Source organism: Sminthopsis crassicaudata, chromosome 2 (assembly GCF_048593235.1).
Source record: "Sminthopsis crassicaudata isolate SCR6 chromosome 2, ASM4859323v1, whole genome shotgun sequence".
Taxonomy (NCBI): Eukaryota; Metazoa; Chordata; class Mammalia; order Dasyuromorphia; family Dasyuridae; genus Sminthopsis; species Sminthopsis crassicaudata.
In genome coordinates, this window is record NC_133618.1 from 545,074,636 (window position 1) to 545,097,284 (window position 22,649).

Genomic DNA, 22,649 nt, shown 5'->3' on the forward strand with positions numbered 1-22,649 from the left:
TGAATTGCTAAAAGTATATTGACTTAAACTGGCAGGAGCTTCCTTGATCTAGAGTTCATGACACTAGTAAAATCATAGGTAAAATACTAATGCTAGTGGGGAAGCTAGGTGTTGCAGTGGATAGAGCACCAGCCCTGAAGTCAGGAGGACCTGAGTTCAAATGTGACCTCAGATACTTAATGCTTCATAGCTGTGTGACCCTAGTCAAATCACTTAACCCCAACTGCCCCAGAAAAAAACAAAACAAAAAACAAATACTGATATTGATACTAGTAATCAATCAAAAATCTTAAATTACCAATCATAATTTTAGGCTAAATGTCACAGACATAAAAGTGAATGAATCTCTGTTCTCAGAAGTTTATTTTCTACAGAGGAAGACAACCTGTGCATATATAAGCATATGTAAAAATAAATACTGGGTAATTTAATCAGGAGTAGAGAGCAATTCCAGCAGCTGGCAGGATCAAGAAAGGCCTCCTACAGAAACTGGAAATTTGAACTAAACTATAAAGAAAACTAATGTTACCAAGAGACAGAAGTAAAGATGAAATACACGCCTAAGATAGAGGAAAGTCTAAGCAAAATCATGGAGAATAGAGAAATATTATGTATATGGACAAGATAGTTGATTTAACTAAAAGTGTCCAAAATTATTTATAATAAGTTGTTCCTATTTATAAGTTCTGAAATGGTACCAAGATACTATGATTGTTTTCCCCCCTGTATAGTGTTATCAGGTTTCAGAAACCAAAGTTTCTAAAATGGTTCTATTTTTAGGTAAAAGGAACCTTCAAACTCAGAGTTATGCATTGAAAGAGAAAGGAAATTTACAGATGATCAGAAGTACTAATTACTCCTTACCATGAAACTGTTTTGCTAAAGCTAATAATCAATAAAAGAGCTAGGAAAAACTCTTCTGGATATACCAAATTGGGTCATGAAAGAAGAGTTAAGTCTACCAGGACCCAAGAGGAAATGGCTACTAATAGAGAGAATGAATGCTAGTACAAGAGACAGTCACAAATACATAGATGTGAATCATGCTTTTGATTTATGTGTAATACTTAATATATAATTAATTATGTTGTTAATTAATTATATAATTAATGCTTAAACCTTTGGAGTTTCATATTCTTCTATAAAATAAAAGTTTGGACTGATGATTTTGGAAGCCCTTTCCAACTCTGGATCTGTGGTCTGATAAAAGCCAGTATGTAATTTGAGTGACCTGTCTTCATGGAAGATGACAAAGTGTGAGTCAAGATCAAGGATTCGTGGGTATCACTAGGTACAAATCTTAGTATTTTATAGGTCATTTAGTTGTGGGATCCTAAATATTGAGTGAAATTTGATTTAGGGAACATGGGAAGATGGAGGATTCCTGTGACTAGAAGACTTGTGCTAACAGCTAGCTTAAGGAGCCAGTGAATATGTTCTGAAACCTAGTGTCCTTATTAAGAATTAGTGACAGTGTTATGGGGACAATGACAAAAGCATCCTAGAAGATCATTTTCTTGAAATGGCAGTTAAGAGGCTTTAGTGTTTTTGAACTATGGTGTATGAATGGACCCAGAGCAGATTGTAAGAGAAATTATAATATTAGTGATATTGTAGTAACTTCAACTGGGGAATCATTTATGAAGTATTTATTTTGTTTTGTGAGTGTCTCATGTAACCAGCTGTATATAGTCTGACTCGAATCACGTTTCTCCTTATTCCTCTGTTACCCTTTTGCCAGCTGTCTTCTTGTTGTGTATATCTGTTGCCGTCCTCCTCCCTAATTCTAGTTCAGGAACCACAATTAAATCAATACTGTCTTTGCTACTGGAAAATATATGTCCACTCATCTTGGATTCTACTCACCAGTCTTGTAACTTTCCAAGCCACTTTCTGGCCACCAATAGCCAATATGTATTGTCTTTCTTATTAGAATACAGACTCAATGAGTCCAAAGTTTGTTTTTAGAATTTGTTAACCCTAGGCATATAGTAAGAATTTAAGAAATAGCATTTTATTAATTTTATTTATTACCTAACTTCTCTTGATTTTTAGCCCAAATAGACTAAGAAACAATTACCAAACTGATCCATATATATAATTTATCTCCAAGTTTAGGTTGGAAGCTTATCAAGGGCAAGGGGGCGGGGCAAGATTATTTTGCTTTAACTAGAAATTGAGTGGATGCCCATCTGTTTTGAGGGATGGTTGAATAAGTTGTGATATAGAAATGTAATGGAATATTACTATTCTTTAAAAAATAATGAGCAGGCCTTGGAAAAGCCTAGAAAGACTTATATGAATTCATGCTAAGTAAAGTAAGCAGAATCAAGAGAACATTGCGCACAGTAGCAGCAAGATTATGTGATGTTTAATAGTGATGGATTTGGCTCTTTTCATCAATGTAGTTATTCAAGGCAATTCTAATAGACTTGGGATGGAAAATGCCATCTATATCCAAAGAGAAAAACTATGATGACTGAATATGGATCAAAACATAGTATTTTTAACTTTTTATTGCGGTTGTTATTTTCTTTCTCGTGTTTTTCCCACTTTTGATTTGATGATCACTTCTTGCTTAACATGATGAATATGGAAATATATTTAGAATTGCACATGTTTAATCTATATTGGATTTTTTGCTGTCCTGAGGAGGACAAAGGGGGAGAGATAGAGAGGAATTTGGAACACAAGGTTTTGCAAAGGTGAATGCTGAAAATTCTTTACATATGTCTGGAAAAATAAAATATTAATTTTTGAAAGATTATTTTTCTTTATATATCTTGTGTACCATGAAGAGCAATACTTAGTGTGTAGCAGTTACAAATAAGTATTTGTTTTAGTAAACTGAACTATGTGCAGTTCTCTAGTGTTGATGATTTAGTATTCATATACATAATGCCAGTCACCATTATTGAAATTAGAGACTGTGTTTTATTTCATTACGATGTTATGGGAATGATGAAAAAGGAGCTGGCTTAAGATAAAGACATGGGTGAAAATTAAAGTCAGAGTTAGTAAGTGCCAGAGCAAGTCATTTCTCCTTTCTGGGCATGAGTTTATTTCTTTTCCATATTTTCAAGGTCCCTCCCAGATCTTCCATGATTACAATAGAAATAAGAAATATTTTTTACAAACTATTAATGTACTTTTCCTTTGTGAGTTCATGATGTATAATTAAATATGAATGGATTTTAAGGAAATCTATGAAATCCAAAGGCCTTTGATATTTTTCATTCATTGTTCTTTGGGAAATTCCAAATGTCATCCAACAAAAATGGTTGTCAAACTAACCAATATAGAGAAACTTGATTAAAAGAAATTCAATTCAATAAGTATTTATTGAATAACTACTTTATACCAGGCACTAAGCACTTGAATATACAAGCGAAGCAGTTTTTGATGTCAAGGAATAAGTTATGTTGCATTGGAAGGAAATATCACATATGTATATGTATGTACACATGATTATAGAAATTACATACATATCAACTAATCAGGAAGAGATCCCTAAAAAAATTAATGGGATGAGAAAAGGCCTGTCATGGGCAATGCATGCTTTGAAAGAAATAAGGCATTTTAATAAGTGAAAGTGAGTATGGAAAGCATTTTAGACATGAAGAAATCAGACTATGCAAAGATATGGAAGTGGGAGTTGGAATACTATGTAAAGGAAACAAGACCAGTTTTTCTGGAACATACAATGTATGAGGAAGAATTCTACATAATTGCCTGGAAAGATATGTTGGGGCCATGTTATGAAAGGTTTTAATAAATGTCAGATAGATGATTTTATGCTTTATCCTACAGGTAATTGGAAACCACTGAAATTCAAAGATATTTGATTTCAGTAGGTCTCTTGAGTAGAAAATGGCCTAAGTCTCCCTGAATTTATTCAATCAAGTGAAATAGCTCTGGCTAATCTCTAGACCTTATAGTAATTTTTTTTTTACAAAAATAATTTTATTCCCAAGAGCTCTTTCCCCAAAATAAGAATAATGTGGAAGAACAACTGTTTGTTGCTGCTATTAATCAGATAATTCATAAAACCCATTTCCTCATGTTACCAATAGAGAATTTTCATTGAAGCTGCTAATAAGTGCGAGTCTGTGTGTGTCAATGTATTTAAAAATACACAGAAATACTCATAAAATTAAAATCAGTCAAAAAGCTTATAGAAGAATCTCTATCTTAGAATAGGTGATGAACAATTCCAGCTACTTTAGGTTATCCTGTGGTCCCACCTGGCTCTCCAACATTAGAGAGGAATTTAGAAAGAAATTGACATAGTAGCAGATGTTTGTCTCCCCAAAGGCCAGGCTAGGGAAGTAGAATGAATATTAATTTTTAGATACATGGGGAAGGATATTCTAGAAGTCTATTTGGAGGTTAGAATCTCATTTTCATTTGACAGTTTAAAAAAAAAAAGTAGTTGGCTGAAGCAAGCAAATGACCCTTGTCTTCTTCATTCCAGGTACAACTCCTTAAAAAACAAAAAAATTCCAGAAGAAAAAGGTACTCAAATCCCTAAAGAGAGTTATGAGACTCCTTTTAAGGGACTGAACTATACCTGGACCTCCTTAGAATCACAGAAGTTTCCTAGCTGGCAGGGGCTTTAAAATAATTTTTACACATAAGGAAACTAAGACCCAAATTAATTTTCTTTAAAATAAATTTATTTTATTGTGGATTCATTGATTATCAAAATGCAAATTTTTGCACAGAAGAATAAAAAACATTGTATAAGAAACTATGCACTTCTGTTACATAGAGTTTATTTCTAAGTATATATTAAACTTACTAACACTACAAGATTTCTCTTTTTATGTCCCTCTTTGCATTTTATTGTTTTCTTCGATGTATTATTATCATTATTTTTTATTTCTTGTTTGCTTGTTTTTTTGTGAGGCACTCAGGGTTAAGCTATTTGCCCAGGTCACTCAACTACTAAATGTTAACTGTCTTAGATCACATTTGAACTCAGGTCCTTTTGATTTCAGGGCTGGTGGTTTATTATACCACCTCGCTGCCCCATCCTTTTTAATTAAAAAAAAATATATTTCTGGTTTTATTCAGTAACTCACTGCTACTTCAACTCCTCGAGGACTCTCTCCCTTGTAACTACCCATATGGGTTACCATTTCTGGCACCATAGTCCTCTATCTCTAATTAGAAGAAATGTTTCCTTATCTAGTCATAGAATGGCTATTAGTAATTATAAAGGTGGATATACATACAGATTAAGGGAAATAAAAATAAGTTAATGGATAGAGTAAGATAATGGAAATTCTTGCTGAACAGAACTTTCTGAATGCTTTATGTTTTCAAAATCTTTGTATATTAAGGAGAGTACAAGACTTCTAAAACTATGCCTTTAAAATGTCTTGATGCTGAGAACTTTGCATTGGAATTTAGATGTTAAGAGTAAGTACCATGGACAGTGGGATACATAGAATAAGGGGTGAACAATCTGAGATGGTATTGCAATGGAAAAATAGAAGTTTTTAGAACAGCAAGGAAGAATCTCTCTTGTACTTGCTTTATTAAGTAGACAAACTTTCCACTGTAAGTTGCTAAAGGACCATGGGTAATTCTTAAACCTCTAAGGGGCTATAAATTAGCTAGGTTACACTTTAGATTACATTTAAGAAAGAAAACAAGGGTAAAACTAATATCTAGATTAGGCTCTTTTTCTTATAAGCAGGTTATCCTTCCTGCTTACCTTCAAATCAGTCCAAGCAGAATCTCAACTATGCTAAAAGAGACAATCACCCAGAAGTTCTTGCTATTTCTGTTTGTAACCAGGGTGTCTACTTTCTTCTTATCCAAAGCTAGTTGGTTTGTAGGTGAATTAACAATAACTCACTTTCATGGAAAATTTGCATTTTTAAAAGAAAATGCCTTGAGGCAATGATACATTAATGGAATGAAAAAAAGCTCTTTGAGTAGGCTTCAAGCATTATGACAAGAAAATAAAGGAGATATTTAGGTTCTGGAAAGGGGCAGAGCTGTGGTGTACCACCAAATCATACATACTACAAAGGCCACCCCCATAGACTTCCTTTTTATTGATTCAAAGATTTTGGCATTTGGAATCAAATCTTTCTGAATGACTTATGAAGTTCATTTCCCTTTAGTATGAAAGTTTATGACTGGCAATATTTGATTGGTGAATTCCTAATTGATAATGGGGTTGTTTGCTTGACAATTCCAAATGCTGACTAACTTAACAATTTTTATACTTAGGATGATAGATTTAGATATGGAAGGGATCATAAGGACAATATATTATACCACTCCCCTCATTTTACAGAAACTGGGGGGTCAAGGAGGTTTAGTTACCCCAAAATTAATCATCTAATTTTATATTGCTTTAATTATTTTTCACAAATTTAAGTGTTCTGTCTCCCAGGCAGTTTTATTAATATATTTATGTTTTCATTATTTACTCATTAGCTCATTATTTATAATATTAATTTCCAAAGATGTTATCCATCTAAGATATATATATATATATATATATATACATATATACATATATATGTGTATATGTATATATGTATATATATATATTTATTTCTACTTCTTTTGTTGATTATGTTTGCATTATTAAATATAAAGGATAAACTTAATGCTTCTTATTTTCTTCATTTATCTATGGATTTTCACAATTATTTTGTAACTGATTTTTATAAAGGTACAGTGTCCTACTGAAAAATAAGTGCATCCCTTCAGTAATTTAGATAGCTGTATCAATTTAGAAGCTTATATTCTATTATTATTCTGTTTAAAGCTAAATTTTATTCTTAAAACATTAAAGTTATTTAGAATTATTATCTTGTCATCACAGGTTTTTGTGTTTTTTATCTTTTACTTTAAGTAGATAACGATTTGTTTATATATATCATATTATATATATATAATATTTAAGCATAATATAATTTTCTTTGTATATATAATATAATATATATTATATATAAATAACATATATAATACGTATTTAGCCATAATGTAATTTTATTTGTCTTTTGTCAATATTTTCTTTTAATTTCTATCTTATTTGAAATATTGATTTCAAGATTGGTATTTTGACTTAACATGAATCACATTATAATCTATGCTAGACCTTTGTTTTAACTCTATACTTGTTATTGCATCTGTTTCTGAATGTTTTATGTGTGTTTCTCATATTCAACAATTTATTGAATTCTTGATTCTAATCCATTGTGTCACTCTTTCATTTTTAGAGGAGAGTTTAATCATTGAGTAATGAAGGTTACATTCTGAATTTGTTATATCATTTTAAGAGAATTAGCACTACATTCTTGCAATTTTTTTTATTAAAACAACATAATTTTACTCTTTTTCATAGATACTATAACATTTCAGCTGCCCAGCACAAGTCCAGATTCCTTAATTTTATTTAGTTGTTATTCTCTTTCTTTTTTATTTTATCACTATCTGTAATAATGATTCAGGAGCATTTCTTACTTCTCTTTTCCATATATATATATATATATATATATATATGCATATTTATATATACACACATACATATGTATATGTATATATATATATTTACATATTTATACACACACATTGTACATATAGATATCACACACACACCCATTGACACAGAACTATATATGTATATATATCTATATATACACACACAGAAACATATATAAGTATTTCCATAGATAGAACAGAAAATAAATGATTTTTACATGAAACTGCTCATTATATGTTCATCTCAATTTCTTTTTAAAGTTACAAATGAATTAAATTATTTTACAAACAATGAATTAAAGCTATTCTACTCTTTTGTGATACTTTCTGGATTTTTTTCTCCACTATCAACTTTAAGAAACACTTCAAAATGTCTTTTTTCTTTTTATCCTTCTTCTTTCCTCTTCTTCTCCTCTGCCTCCTGCTCCTCCTCCTCCTCTTCCTCCTCCTCCTCCTCCTCTTCCTCCTCCTTCTTCTTTCTTCATTTCTCTTGACTTTTTTCATGACTTCCTTTGAAATCACTGAACTCTGTTCTCCAAACAAATATTATTTTTAGCCCTGCAATGTAATATTTGACAACAAATTATGGCAAAGAATGTATCATTTCATAAATCATATTGTGATTTTTAAAATTTTCACTACCTATCCATGTTCAATTAGTATATTTAAAATTATTTAACCTTGACTTTATTGCTATAAGGAGTATTTTATATTATTCATATGGTTATATTCATATGGTTTCTGTTTGTGTCAAGAGACTCCCAATTGTACGTACATTATATAATTATTTTGGATGGAATTTCTTTTTGTTTTTTTACATTCAGTAGGCTCTTTTTATATTCTGATCCTTTGATGAAATTATTCAGTGTTCCCATTAACTTCTACTTCTTTCTTTTGTATTCTCCAAATAGAAAGCTCATCTGTAAAAAAGGAATAGTTTCCTTGTGCATATTTCCCAAATTTCTTTTTTTCTTGTTTTATTATTATAATTAGCATTTTTAACATTGTTAAACAATATTGTGACCATGGACATCTTTACTTTCCTTTTGATCTTATTCAAAAGGGTGCTAGGCTTTTTCCAATATAATTAGTGGCTCTTGTTCTTAAATAAATATTAATCATTACATTAAGAAAAGTTCTATTTATTTCTATACTTTTTATTACTTAGTCTTAATGTGTTGGGCTTTAAAAAGCTTTTCCAATTATTATTGAGCCAGTTGTACCTTTTTAAGAGTTATTTTTTACTTCAATTATATTTTGCTTGTCTATTTTGCTTGCAGTTTCCCTTATATTGAAGCAACCCTAAATTCTTAATAAAAATCCAATGTGTTAATAGTATATAATATATTTAACATGTTATAATCTCATCACTAATATTTTATTTAAGATAGTATATTATTTTCGTTGTTTATTAAAGATATCTATAGCTTGATTTATTTTTCTCTGACATGTGGAAATGCTTCATTTCTGTAATAGAGTTTATAATATTCTCTTTTCCTGATTTTGGAAACAACACATAGTATTCAAATTATATATTATTTAAATGCTTAAAACATCCCACTTATAAATCTATCTGGTCTTGTGGAATTATTTTTGAGGGGAAGTTCATTTAAGATACATTCAATTTCTTTTTAAAAAATAATCATTTATTTAAGTATTTTATTTTTGTTCTATTAACCTGGAAACATAAATATTCATTAGTTTCATTGGCATCTGATTCAGCAAAAATAGTTTTCAGTAGTTTATTTCATTTTTTGTTGTAAATGTTTATTATCTTAATATTTGCTGAAAAATTAATTTCCTTTATTTCTTAACAAACAAGTGAGATTTTTGTCTATGTTATTAGTTTTAAAGATTCAAATAATAAGTTACAGATTTTATTTATAAATGAATTGGGTGTTTTTTATTTTAAACTTTTGTTAATATTTTACAAAATCTTCAGAACTTTAACTTTGGGGTTGAGTTGGAGTGTTTGATTTATTGTTTTTCTAGATTTGTAAAAATTGCAAACCCAATGTTTTCTCTCTTTGATGAATGAAACTGTTTAGATATATGTTTCCTCATAACAACTGTTTTAGCTACATTCCACAACTTTTCTTTTAATGTTATTTTATTTCTGTATTTTCATTTTATAATTACTATAATTTCTTTACTTTGTTCTTTAACTCGCCACTTCTTTAAGATTAAATTATTTAGTATTCAAGTAATTTTTATCTTTTTGTCAGAGGCTTTGTACTAAATATAATTTAATTGCATAGTGATCAATAAATAATGCATTTGTTATTTCTTCTTTTCTGTTTTCATGTTTTACTTATGTTTCAATAGGGAATCATTTTTGTAATGATGCTGTGCATAGTTGAGAAATAAGTCAACTCTTCTCTTCTTATTAAATAATAATGAGAAATCTTCATTTCTAACATTTCTAAAGGCATACTTAATCCCTTAACTTATTTTTTGGTTTAATTTTTACTACCTTTATCTAAATCTAAAAGGGGTATATTGAAGCATCCCTTTGTTCTCTAGGTCTTCCACCTTCAATTTAAATTTCTTTAAGTATTTATTTTGATTCCCTGCTATCTTTTTATGGTCTATATTCTTACTATCCTGTGTCTGAAATAATGATTGTTATTTCAATCTTTAAAACTTAATAAACATAATAAACAATAAAGAGATCCCTTCTTGTAATTTTGTGTGAATCTTTATTTTTCAAGTGTATTCTTTGTAATCACCACATTGTTAGATTTTGTTTTCTAACCTCTTCTGATATCCTCTTCAGTTTTATGTGTAGTTCATCCCATTTATGTTCATTGTTATGGTTTACAATTGTTTGTTTTCCTTTTTTCTTGTCCTTTTGAACTTTCCTATATTTTTCTTAATATACTTTTTTATGAAGAGGAAAAAATGTGTTTGCTAAGATAAATGATTTATAATTGTAGCAATCTTTTTCTATTCCTTGTTCTTTTTTCTTTGCCCTACTTCTACTAATGAGTTTTTACTCTTTCTATTTTTTGAACAACCCTAGATTTTCAGGTCCTATTCTCTGATGTCAAATTTTTTTCTTTAAAACTCCTATATCATTTCCTCCACTCTTCTTTTTGGTTCAACAAGTGTTTAATATAGTGAGGAATTTCATAAATTTCCATTTTTACAATGTAATAATCAATTGGTCTTCTTGTTCTTATTTATTTCATAGACTTCTTCCTAGGTTTCTCAAAACAGTCTATTTATGCAACACAGACATATTTAATCATATTCCTGTACTATCATTCATTTGTTCATTCATTTTTTTTTAATTTTGCAAACCAATTGGAATTGAGTTGCCTGTATTAAGTGTCTTAGTATAAGTGTCTGTCTGAGGCCTAAATTTGAAATTAGATCCTCCTGACTCCAGGGCTGGCACTTTATCCACTGTGCCATCTAGCTGTTTCTATCTTTTATTTATTCATTTTCCCTATGATTGGGATATTTCTCAGTTCTTTGTCACACACAAAAAAGAGTTACCATAAATATTTTTGTACATAGAGGATTTTGTACTCTGATTTCTTTGGGATATAAGCAATACTAGTATTGCTGTGTTAAAGGATATGTATTGTTTAGGAACTTTGGAGACATAGCTTCAAATTTTATTTGCCAGAACAGTAGGATCAATTTACAGCTTTACTGATAATGTGTTCATGTGTTTGTTTTCCCTCAACTCCTCCTATATTCATCATTTAATTTTTTTTAACTTTACCAATATGATTGGTATGAGGGCACACCTCCAAGTTGCTTTCATTTGCATTTCTCTAATTTTTAGTGATTTTGAGGGTTTCTTTTTTCTTTTCATATAGCTATAGATAACTTGGATTTCTTCCCTTGCAAATTGATTATTCATATCTTTTTACCATTTAACAATTAGAGAATGGACCTGATTCTTATAAATTTGCATCAGTTCTTTATATATTTTGGAAAGAGACCATTATCAGAGACTGTTTCTCACTTAATCTTAACTACACTGGATTTATTTGTGTAGTCTTCTTAATTTTATGTGTTTCCCTCTGTCCTATTCTCTTACACATTTCCCTCTTTTTTGCTCCCTGTCTCTTCTTTATACAGAAGAAAAGTCTGAATTCATCATCCATGCTTGATTAATATACTTCCTATTTCCCTGTCCCTCTTTTCTTCTTGTCATCCTGACCCCAAACCACAGATTCTTACAGTTTCTTCCTTTCCTTTACATATCTCTTCAGGATCCCAACTCTGAATTAAAGTTCTTATAACTAATCCCTCCCTGTATCTTTGCTACTGTTGTTCAGTTATTTCAGCCCTATCTGACTCCTCCTCAACCCACTTGGGGTTTTTCTTGGCAAAGATACTGGAGTGGTTTGCCATTTCCTTGTCCAGCTTATTTTACAGATGAGGAAACTGAGAAAAACAGGGTTAAATGATTCTTGCAAGGTCATACGACTAATAAGTGTCTGAGGTCTTATTTGAATTAAAATCTTTCTGACTCTAAGCCTGTTGCTTTATGTACTATGCCACTTAGCTATGGTCTCTCTTCTTCCTCTTTTTTTTCTTCCTGTTTTCTTAACTGACTTGAATGGATTTCTATATTAAACTCTGTCTTTGTATTTATGTGCACGATTCACTTTCCAATTATCAGTTCACTGTCACTGAGTCTTCATTAAATTCTTATTATGTACCAGATATTGTGCTAAACACAGATAATACAAAGAAACAGTCTCTGCCCTTGAGGAGTTCATAATCTAATGAAAGTGAGGCTCAAGTTATATTTGGTTGTCCAGCCCTTTCTCATTTGTAAAGACCTCTTCTTTATACCTTTCCTCTCGTAATTATATTAGAAATTAAATAAATTTCTCATGCCATTAATACTCTTTTCTTGGGGTGCTCCTTTTCTCCTCTTTTTAAAGTCTTTTCTCATTGCTCGCTGTTGCCTTTTTTTGTTCTTTTGTTTCACTTTTCTTACATATTTGCATTTCTTTTTTTCATTTCCAAAATTTCTGTTTTATAGAATTATTCTCAGTTTCCCAACATAAATTGTAAATATATTTTACCCTTTGGAATAGTGTATTGCAGGCTTTCTACTCCCTTCTAGTAGTAGCAGGTAAATTTGATATCAACCTTATACTATTTCCTTGATGTTTGATCTCTTTCTTTCTAGATGCTTCCTATATATTTTTTTTTCTTTGTCTTAGGGTTCTGAATTTTGGCTATGATATTCCTAGGCATTTTTGTATGGATGTTTCTTCTAGGAGATGACTTATCGGAGGGTTTTTTTTTTTTTTTAACTTGGCCATTTGGTGCTAAGACATCTAGGCAAGCTTTTTGTTTGTTTGTTTGTTTTTTTAATATAGTCATGCCAGATTCCTTATATAGTCATGGTTTTCAGGTAGTGCAATAATTCTTAAAGTTATTTGTACTTGATACACTTTCTAGGTCAGTTATTTTTAAATGAGATAATTTACATTCTTTAAAAATATTTTTGACTTTGTTTTAATATTTGTTGTTTTAAGGTATTATTAACTCCTGATTAATTCTTTCTAAATGATAGGAAAGCTCATTTGGGAAAAATTTTATACTTATTTTTGCTAAGCTTTCAAATTTCTTTCCAAAATGCTCTTTCGTAGTTCTCATGTCCTTTCCAACTCTTCTTTTCCTTTATTCTCATTTCATATAAAATATTTTAAAATTCTTGCATAATTTCTTTTAGGAATTTAATTGCTCTCATGGGTAATCTGATTTTCTTTGGTGCCTTCTTATAGGTGTTTTGGAATTATTCTCTTCTGGGGTTGTGTCTTGAGTATTCTTAACAATATAATGCTTTAATGAAAATTAATCATTCTTACAGTAATCTGTTCTGGGCAATCCTATTTTATTGGCCTAACTAAGAGCTCTGAGATCTGATTTTATAATCCTGACTCCTTTGGGAAATCTCTTGTACTGCATAGAGGATTGAAGTTAAAATTTATTATGGTGATCCAGCACTAAGGGTCTAATATGATAACTTGTACACAATATAAGATCAGTAAATATCTATTGTAACTTAATTGTAATGTTACAAGTCATAAAGGACATTATCTATGTGACTTCTTTTAATTCTCAGATTTTATGTTCTATGTCTTACCAAAAAGTAAGGCTTCAGTGATGATTCAAATACAAATGTAAGACATTTTAGATTAATTCTATTTTGCTGTTATGCTTTTTTGTTTGGGAGAAAGGATAGAAGAAATATGATAGATTAGATAAATGGATGGGTAGATGGGTGGATGAAAGGCTAAATTTGCTTTTATTATAGAAACACTAAATTTGATAAGAGTATCTGATCAAGATCTAGAAGAGAATGATTCCAAAACAAGGATTGCCTTGATGCTACTCTACTGTTTACTGACACATGATTCTGAGCAAATCCTTTTATCTCTCTATCTATCTTTCCATATCAGTAAGATGAAGGGATTGGATAAGGAGATGTCCAAAGGCCTATTCCAGCACTAAGTTTTATAAGATATGAGATGATTATTGTTCTTCAGGTTCTACTCTTTCTACTTGAATAGCAATACTAGACAGGCATCCCCAGAATTATAGTTTGAAACTCTATTTACTTCAGAATTATAAATGCAACAAATTTAGCCAAAAAAATAACATTTGAAAAATTAAATGCTTTGATTTTAAAATAGTGACATTTATTACCAAAGTTCAATATAATCACCATCTTCTGCTATATATTACTCTTGTAGATTTTCAAATTTTGCAAAAACTTTCTATCAGTTGCTGCTCATTTACTAAGAGGAAAACATTTGTGTCCTTAGCCAAAAACTTTTGACATTTATATACTAGTTTTGATGTTTTTTCATTAAAAAAAGGTTTCATACAAAGAGATCATATGATCATGGTGACCAAGTAAGGGTACCTCCTCTAGTGATACACAAATCTGAGAAAGTCTTATCCAGAAACTGTCTTGTATGCAGTACTTAATAATGCTGTATTGGTAAAACTAAAATAGATTATAAAAATTCCTTTAGTTGGTAAAATTCACAAAAATAAATATAACTTCTAAACATTAAACTTTAAAATAATAATTATTAATTTGTAGCATTTATATTTCTGAAATTATAAAAACTGCACCAAGACTTTTGGGACACCCTATGTTAAGACAGTTTAATAAATATCTTATGATATTCAGTTATTTTTATTAGCTCTTTTAATGAAAAAGAAAAATATTTATTAAAGCAACAAATAGTAAATGCCAATTATGTGCTAAGTCCTGGGAACATGAATACAAGTAAAAAGAAAGAAACTTCTGCTCTCAGGAATTTATAATATATTAAAGCAAAACACACAAAAATAGCAAGAAGAAGGTGGAAAGTAGGGAAAAGGGCTTGCATGCAAGATGAGTCTGACTTCTGTATATATAAATGTATGTGTATCTTCAAACAGCTTTCAGCCCCACCCAAACTCTTTAAATTTCACAATTAATTACCTGCTATTTATGTACATGGATGAATGTTACTGTTTGTGGTTAGAGGAACTTGGCAGTACAGAGGCAATCTGCAATTTTTTTTTTTTTTTCCTTTGGGGCCATAATTAAGACTGTTACATGGCAAGATGAAATTGGTAGTTCAAGTGATTCTCTGTTCATTAGACTGTATAGTGTCTGCTAGAGGGAGCTTTATGTTCTTTAGATAGGAAACAGAAGACCCAGAGTTCTTCTGGTTCTTTCTCTGCCACTAAGTAGATTGTAACCTTCAGCAAGCAACCTGACCTTTATGAGCTTCTGTCTGCTTCATCATGCAGAATGAAGGGATGTTGGTTGTTAAGGTCTTGTCCCTTCCAGCTCTAATTTTCTGTGATTCTGTGATTCAGGTCATGGATAGAGCAGAAAGTCCTTTTCAAAAAAAAAAAAAAAAAAAAAAAATATATATATATATATATATATATATATATATATATATGGAAAGTGAGAATTGCCACTACACACAGACTCATACATTGGGCATATTCTCTAGGTGTCGGCTTTGCCAATAGGAAATCATCAGTAATCAAAAGAGAGAAAGAGAAAGGCCCCAGACTGCTTCTACGCCGTCTTGTAGTTAGGAAGGGAGTAGCAGGGGGAGAGGTGCTTGTTTGTAATATTCAATCAATCAGTAAATATTTATTAAGCACTCACAGTGTGCCAGCCACTGCACTAAACTGTGGGGATATAAAAAGAGGCAAAAGAAAGTTCCTATCCTCAAGGAACTTACAGTGGGAGAGAAAGCACTTGAGCAAATACATAGAAAGCAAGTTAGGACAAATAGCAAATGATTAAAAGATAGAATTAAAAGATTGGGGAAGGTTTCTTGTACATGTTGGGGTTTTATCTGGATCTTAAAAGAAAGCCAAGGAGGTCAGTAGTATCCAATCATTCCATGGATGGAGGACAATCAGAGAAAATGTCCAGAGCCAAGAGAGGGATTGTCTTGTTCATGGAACTGCTGTTGTGAAATCAAATAGAATATATTTGGGAGTAAGGTATAAGAAAAGCAGTAGGAGAGGAGAGAGCTAGGGTATGAAAGGCTCTGAAAGCCAAACAATCTTTTTGTATTTGCTCTTGGAAGCAATAGGAAGTGATTGTAACTTTTTTTTTTTTAATGTGACAATCACTTTTATTATATATATTTTTTATAATATTATCCCTTGTATTCATTTTTCCAAATTATCCCTCCCTCCCTCTACTCCCTCCCCCCGATTGCAGGCAATCCCATACATTTTACATGTGTTACAATATAACCTAGATACAATACACGTGTGTAAATACCATTTTGTTGTTGCACATTAAGTATTAGATTCTGAAGGTACAAGTAACCTGGGCAGACAGATATTAGTGCTAACAATTTACATTCACTTCCCAGTGTTCCTTCTCTGGGTGTAGCTACCTCTGTCCATCATTGATCAACTGGAAGTGAGTTGGGGAAGTGATTGTAACTTATTAAATAATGACATGGTTGTGGTCAAATGGAGAATGGAGTGGACTGGGGAGAAACTCGAGGCAACGTAGAGCACCAGTAGAATATTGTAATAATGTAAGTATGAGATAAAGAGAACTGTACTTGGGAGATGGCAGGATCAGAGGAGAAGAGATGGGCTTTTTGAGAGATGTCACAAAGTGAATTTACAGACATTTCACAATTACTTGATGAGAATTAGTAAGGAGTTGAGAATGACTCTTAGGTTGTGGGTTGAATGATTTGGATGATGGTATGTGGCCCTGTAATAGGTAAAATAGAAGGCACAGAGGACTTGAGGAGGTGGGGGAAAGACAAGTAGTTCTCATCTGGACAAATTGAGCTTTAAGATATCTATTGGTCATGAAATTTGAGATGCCTGAAAGATAATTAAAGATGCCTTTTTTCATCTTTTTCTCTTCCATCTTTTTCTCCTTTTCTTTCCATATGCTACCTGTTTAATCAGCTCCCATGGGTTCAAAAATCATCTCTATAAACATAATTGCCAAATCTATATCTCTAAACCCCATCTTTCCCTTGAACTCTAGTCATGCATCATCAACTGCCTGCTGGAAAGAATATCTTAGATATCTCACAGGCATATAGGACAGAACATGTCCCAAATAGAACTTAGATCCTTTCCCATAACTATGTTCCTTCTTCTAAACCTCACTACTTCTTTTGAGGTTACTATCAATATCCTATAACCTTAGAACCATTCCTGGCTCTTTCTTCTCTCCCAGCACCCATAGCCAAAGACATTTGTCTCCTCTGTAGTGGTATAATCTACAATGTAATTCAGATTTTTCTTCTAGTTTCTCCTCTCAAAACCATCTTCCATACAATTTTTTTTTCTGAGTGTGAGAAAAAAACCCAATTTCTTAAGGCATGAAACTGGGCCTGTCATTTATTTTAACTCAAAACCTTTCAATGCCTTACCAGTGCCTAAAGGGAAAAACATCAGATCCTTAATCTGGCATTTAAAAACCTCTACAATCTCTTCCCTACATACTTTTCTAGTCTTATATAATAGCACTACTCTTCAAAAACTCTGTGTTCTGAACACTCTGGATTACCAAATCATCCTCTAACTCTAAGTTTTTATACAACCATTGTCTTTCCTCTTCTCTGTCTTTTAGATTCTTTTGAGTCTCATCTTGGGCACCACCTCTTCAATAAAGTATTTTCTTATCTCCAAATTGCTAAAATTTTTTCCTTTTTAAATTTTTCTTGTTCTATGCTTTCTTCCCCCCCCCATACTTGGTAGTAATTTTATTTTTCCAATTACATGTAAAATAGTTTTCAACATTTACTTTTATAAAATTTTGATTTTCATTTTTTTCCCTCTTTCATCCCTCGCTCCCAAGGATGTAGGTTATATATGTAGAACTATATTAAACATTTTCTAATATTAGTTACATTGTAAAAGAAGAATCAGAAGAAAAGGGAGACACATGAGGAAGAAAGAAGAAAATAATATGCTTCAATCTGCATTTAGACTCCATAGTTCTTTCCCCAAATATGAATAGATTTTTCCATCATAAGTCTTTTGGAATTGTCTTAGATCATTGTATGTTTGAGAAGACCTAAGTCCACTGAAGTTGATCACTGTACAATGTTGCTGTTACTTTGTATAATGTTTTCCTAGTTCTGCTCACTCATTCAGCATCGGTGTATATAAGTCTTTCAAAGTTTTTCTTAAATCTGTCTGCTTATTTCTTATTGTTCTATACGTCTTGAGTATATGTTCTATCCTCAATAAAAAACAAACTTCTTGAAAGCAGAGATTTTGTCTTTCCCTCCTCTGTAAGCTTTTTGGATTTGATTTATTTATTTAACATTTTCTCTAGTTACAGTTATAACAGTTACAGTTAAAACAATTTTTACATTAATTTTTTTGAGTTCTAAGTTCTCTCCCTTATCCTCACCCACAAATAAGAAAGCACATGTGAAGTTATACAAACATTTCCATAAAAGTCATGCTAAAGAAAATATAGATCTCCCACCCTAATGAAAATAAAAACTCTCAAGATAGATAAAGAGAGAGAGAGAGAGAGAGAGAGAGAGAGAGAGAGAGAGAGAGAGAGAGAGAGAGAATGCTTCAGTCTATATTCAGCCAATCAATTTCTTATTTGGGTATGAATAGGATTTTCCATCATAAATCCTTCAGTGTAGTCATGGATCATTGTACTGCTAAGAATAGCAAAGTCGTTTATAGCTTGTCATTCCAGAACATTGCTATTACTTTGTATACATTTCACTTTGTATATGATTCACTTTGCTCTAGTTTATGGAGGGCTTTCCAAGGATTTTTTTCTGAGAGCATCCTGCTCATCATTTCCCATAGAACAATATTATTTCATCATAAATACATACCACATTTTATTGAGCCATTCCTCAATTGATTTGAATCTTTTTTGGTATGTATAACTAGTAGTGATGTTGTTAGGTTAAATGATATGCATGAATTTATAACTCTTTGGTCATAGATCTTATCTTTTGATCATTACTAATTGGTACATGAGTCATTTTTTTTTTTTTTATAAATTTGGCTCAGTTCTCTCTATGTTTGAGAAATGAGCTTTATCAGAGAAACTTGCTTCAAAATTCTTTTTACAATTTCATAATCACGATTGCTATTATTGCTGAGCTCCTCCCCCATTTAAATCTTCCTTTCTTTAAAATAACCTTTATTATCATTATTTTTCTGTCATTTGCTTCCCATTTCTCTTTCAGTCTTATCAAACATAATGGTTATATTCTCCTGCTTTTCTTTTTAAACTTAATTTTTCCTCTAGCATCTCTGATGAGAAATTCAAAACCCACTCTATTGACCTTTCTGGCATTTCCTTTCACTTTCTTATCTTTGCCATTCTCCTCCTCCTTGACCTATGCTGAAAATTATTCAGCAAATGATTCCTTTCTTCCCTAGCATCCGTCAGTCTCTGAAACTTAGATAAGGCCTTGGTTTCCTCCAGCTTTCATCAAAGTCCCATTTCCACACCCTATTAGTAGCTTTTTGATTCCTTATGGTTCCTGTCTTTGGTCCTCTAATTTTTTTCCCTTCTCCTATTAAAACATCTACTTATGCTGACATTCTTCAACATAGCCTCTTTAATCTAGGCTCTTTGCCTACTGTTCAGTTAATCAACCCCCAAGCTTTTACTGAGCACCTACCATTTGCCAGGCATTGTTCAGGGCATGAATGAAACTATCTTTGACATTAAGGAGCCAATATTATACTGAGATCTTGATGTATGACTGGCAGTAAGCAAATATTAACTCATTATCATCATGATTCTATGGTAATGAGTTAAATATTTTAAACTTCCCCTCCGTGATCCCCATCATTTATGTTTTACATGTTAGAAAACCATCACATGACTGGGAATTTTTCCTTGTATCCTCCATCCAACAGAGCCCAGACTGGAGATGGATGTCAGTAGGTGGTTCCTCCCTGGCAGCATGTGGTGTTTTGGCAAAGCACTGAGGAGGGCTTGCCTCTCACCGGATGATACTCTGCCTAACACAGGCTTGTCGGCTTCTTCATTTTGATCTACACCAAATGCACTCACAATGTTTTGGATCCAATTATACAAACTGTGGACTGGAAAGGAGACAGTTTTAGCTCTCAAAATGCCTCCGTAACATATGATTCTTCTCCATAAAGTGCAACCCATATGTCCTACCAGATTTCCCTCATGTGTCCTTGGAATGAGGCAATACCTGCCAAACTGACTTTCTTCAGCCTCCCTTCCCCCAATTTCTTCCAAAGCAGGGGGCATGAGCTGGAGCCTAGGTGAGACAGGAAGCCCTCAGCTGCATGCAGGTGCTACGACCAGTTTCAATACTACCAACTAAGCCAAGGCGCTTTTCCCCCTATCTTTTTTTCTTTTTTTTGCCACCAGCCAGTAGGTAGCAAACTCGGGGTTGGCGCAAATGCATGTTGGGACATAAACATGTCACAGCTCATTTTAATCTTTAAGTCTCCTTTTGTTTTGAAGGCTCTTGTTTTCTGCAGGTAGCTAAATTTAGCCATATTTTGTCAGCTAGAACTTATGTTACTGAAAAGAATGCTAGCTAGCGAGTCTCAGCAATGTCACACTTTATTAGTCATGCGAGCACTTAAAAGCAAGGTTAGAAACACCCAATTCCTGAGATTGGCGGGTGGCAGTTCTTTAAAATGCTGCACTGAGTCTGTTAGGATTTACTTCAGAAAACAGAACCAAATGAAGAGCATGAAATTTCACAAACAATGGCTTTTTATTTTTATTTTATTTTTTTGCCAGATTGATAAGTAGAAAATTCAAATAGGAAAATGTATCCTTGGGAGTGGGATAAAGGGCTCTTATTCCCTCTTTCTTATTTAATCCAATCCAAATTCCCACCAGGTTGAAAAAACAGTAATAAAGCCATATGATCAGAAAAGCTAGAGCAGAATGGGATCTTATTTAGTCCAACTGCATCACTTTTTTTTTTTTTTTAATAGATCAGAAAACTGAGTCCTTGAGACATGAAATCACTCATCCAAGGTCACTTAGGTAGGAAGTAAGGGATCTTGGGCCAGAGCCAGGATTTGGACATAGATCCTTTTACTTTAATAGAAACCAGAGGAAGCAAGCAAGATATGCCTGTCACAAGAGGAGCTGAATTGAGCCACCGCATTGAGATGAAAACTTTTCTTCCCTGTACATTCACTGTCTGTTCCTCTGCAATGCGGTGATCCGTTGGTGCTGCCTGATTCTATTCCACAAGGCTTATGGGTCAGAGTTCGAGCTACCCTCAAAGCAGCGAACCTTCAGCTCCTAGGAATTCTCATGGGGACCCAGGCCTGCATTTCCTTAGCGTGGATACATAACATCACTTGTCTGAAAAAGAGACATCTGTATGCTATTCAGTCCTGGCCACCAAAATGAAAAGGAGAACTTCAGTACTATTGAGAGAGGGAAACAAAAAAGGAAAGAAAGGGATCTCTACATTTGAAGTCTAATAGGATATTGTCCTCAGAATTTTAGAGGTAGTGACGAGATCTGTGATTGCACTGACACTGGTAAATACCAGGTGAGGAGACCTAGAATACTGAAAAGTAAATTGACTTGCCCAAGGCCTCATGGTTGCTCTGTGATGGAAATGGACCTTGAACCTTGAACCTAAGTGCTCCTTGCTTTAAGGACAGTTCTTTTTCACTTTACACTACCTCTCAGAAGGAGAAAAAAAATATGAGTTCTATAAATAAAGATAATTTTTCATTTGTTAAGAAAAGACCTTTCTGGGGCAGCTAGGTGGTGCAGTGGATAGAGCACCAGCCTTGATGTCAGGAGGACCTGAGTTCAAATCTGATCTCAGACACTTAACACTTCTGGTTGTGTGACCCTAGCCAAGTCACTTAATCCCAAATGCCTCAGGAAAAAAAAAAAAAAAAGAAAAGAAAAAAAAAAAAAGGAAAAAGAAAAGAAAAAAAAATTTCCAAGATTCTAGGTATACTATCCTGGCATATTTTCCATAAAATGGACAAAACATCCAATTAGTGTGTCTAAGTTTCTCTTATTCCTGTAAGGTCCAGGATTTTTGAAACTAAGTCTGTAAACTATGAGGCCAAGGGCCTTTTCTTTACTCTGTATATTGTCTATCATGTATACTTTACCCATAGTAGGTGCCCCATAGATGTGGAATTGAATGATGGAATGTATTTCTACAAAGAAGGTCTTAAAAATTTTCCAATAATATTCATAAGTCTGCTCTATGGTTTTCAAGGAATGTCTAGAGGCCCAAATAATTTTCTAAAACAGCTATCTTTAGCACCAGCCCAATCAACCTACTCACTATCCTCTAAATTTGTCTTAGTTTTATGTAACTATATGTTTTATCTCTTATCATTCCCCTTACCTATTAATTAAATGCTTCATGTACACAAAGAGACCTATAGTAGATACTGTAAGTGATTTAAAGTTTAGAGGACACATAGTTTCTGCTTTCATATATCTTTCACCATAGTGGAACCCAAATCATGGTTTGTATCAGGAACCTAATATTACATGATCAAATACAATTTCATTGTTACAGAAAAATTAATAAGATGGAAACTTAAATTAATAAGGTGAAAGCCATGACACATTGATGATGGGGACAGAGTTGGGATTTTACTCAGAGCAATGTTTA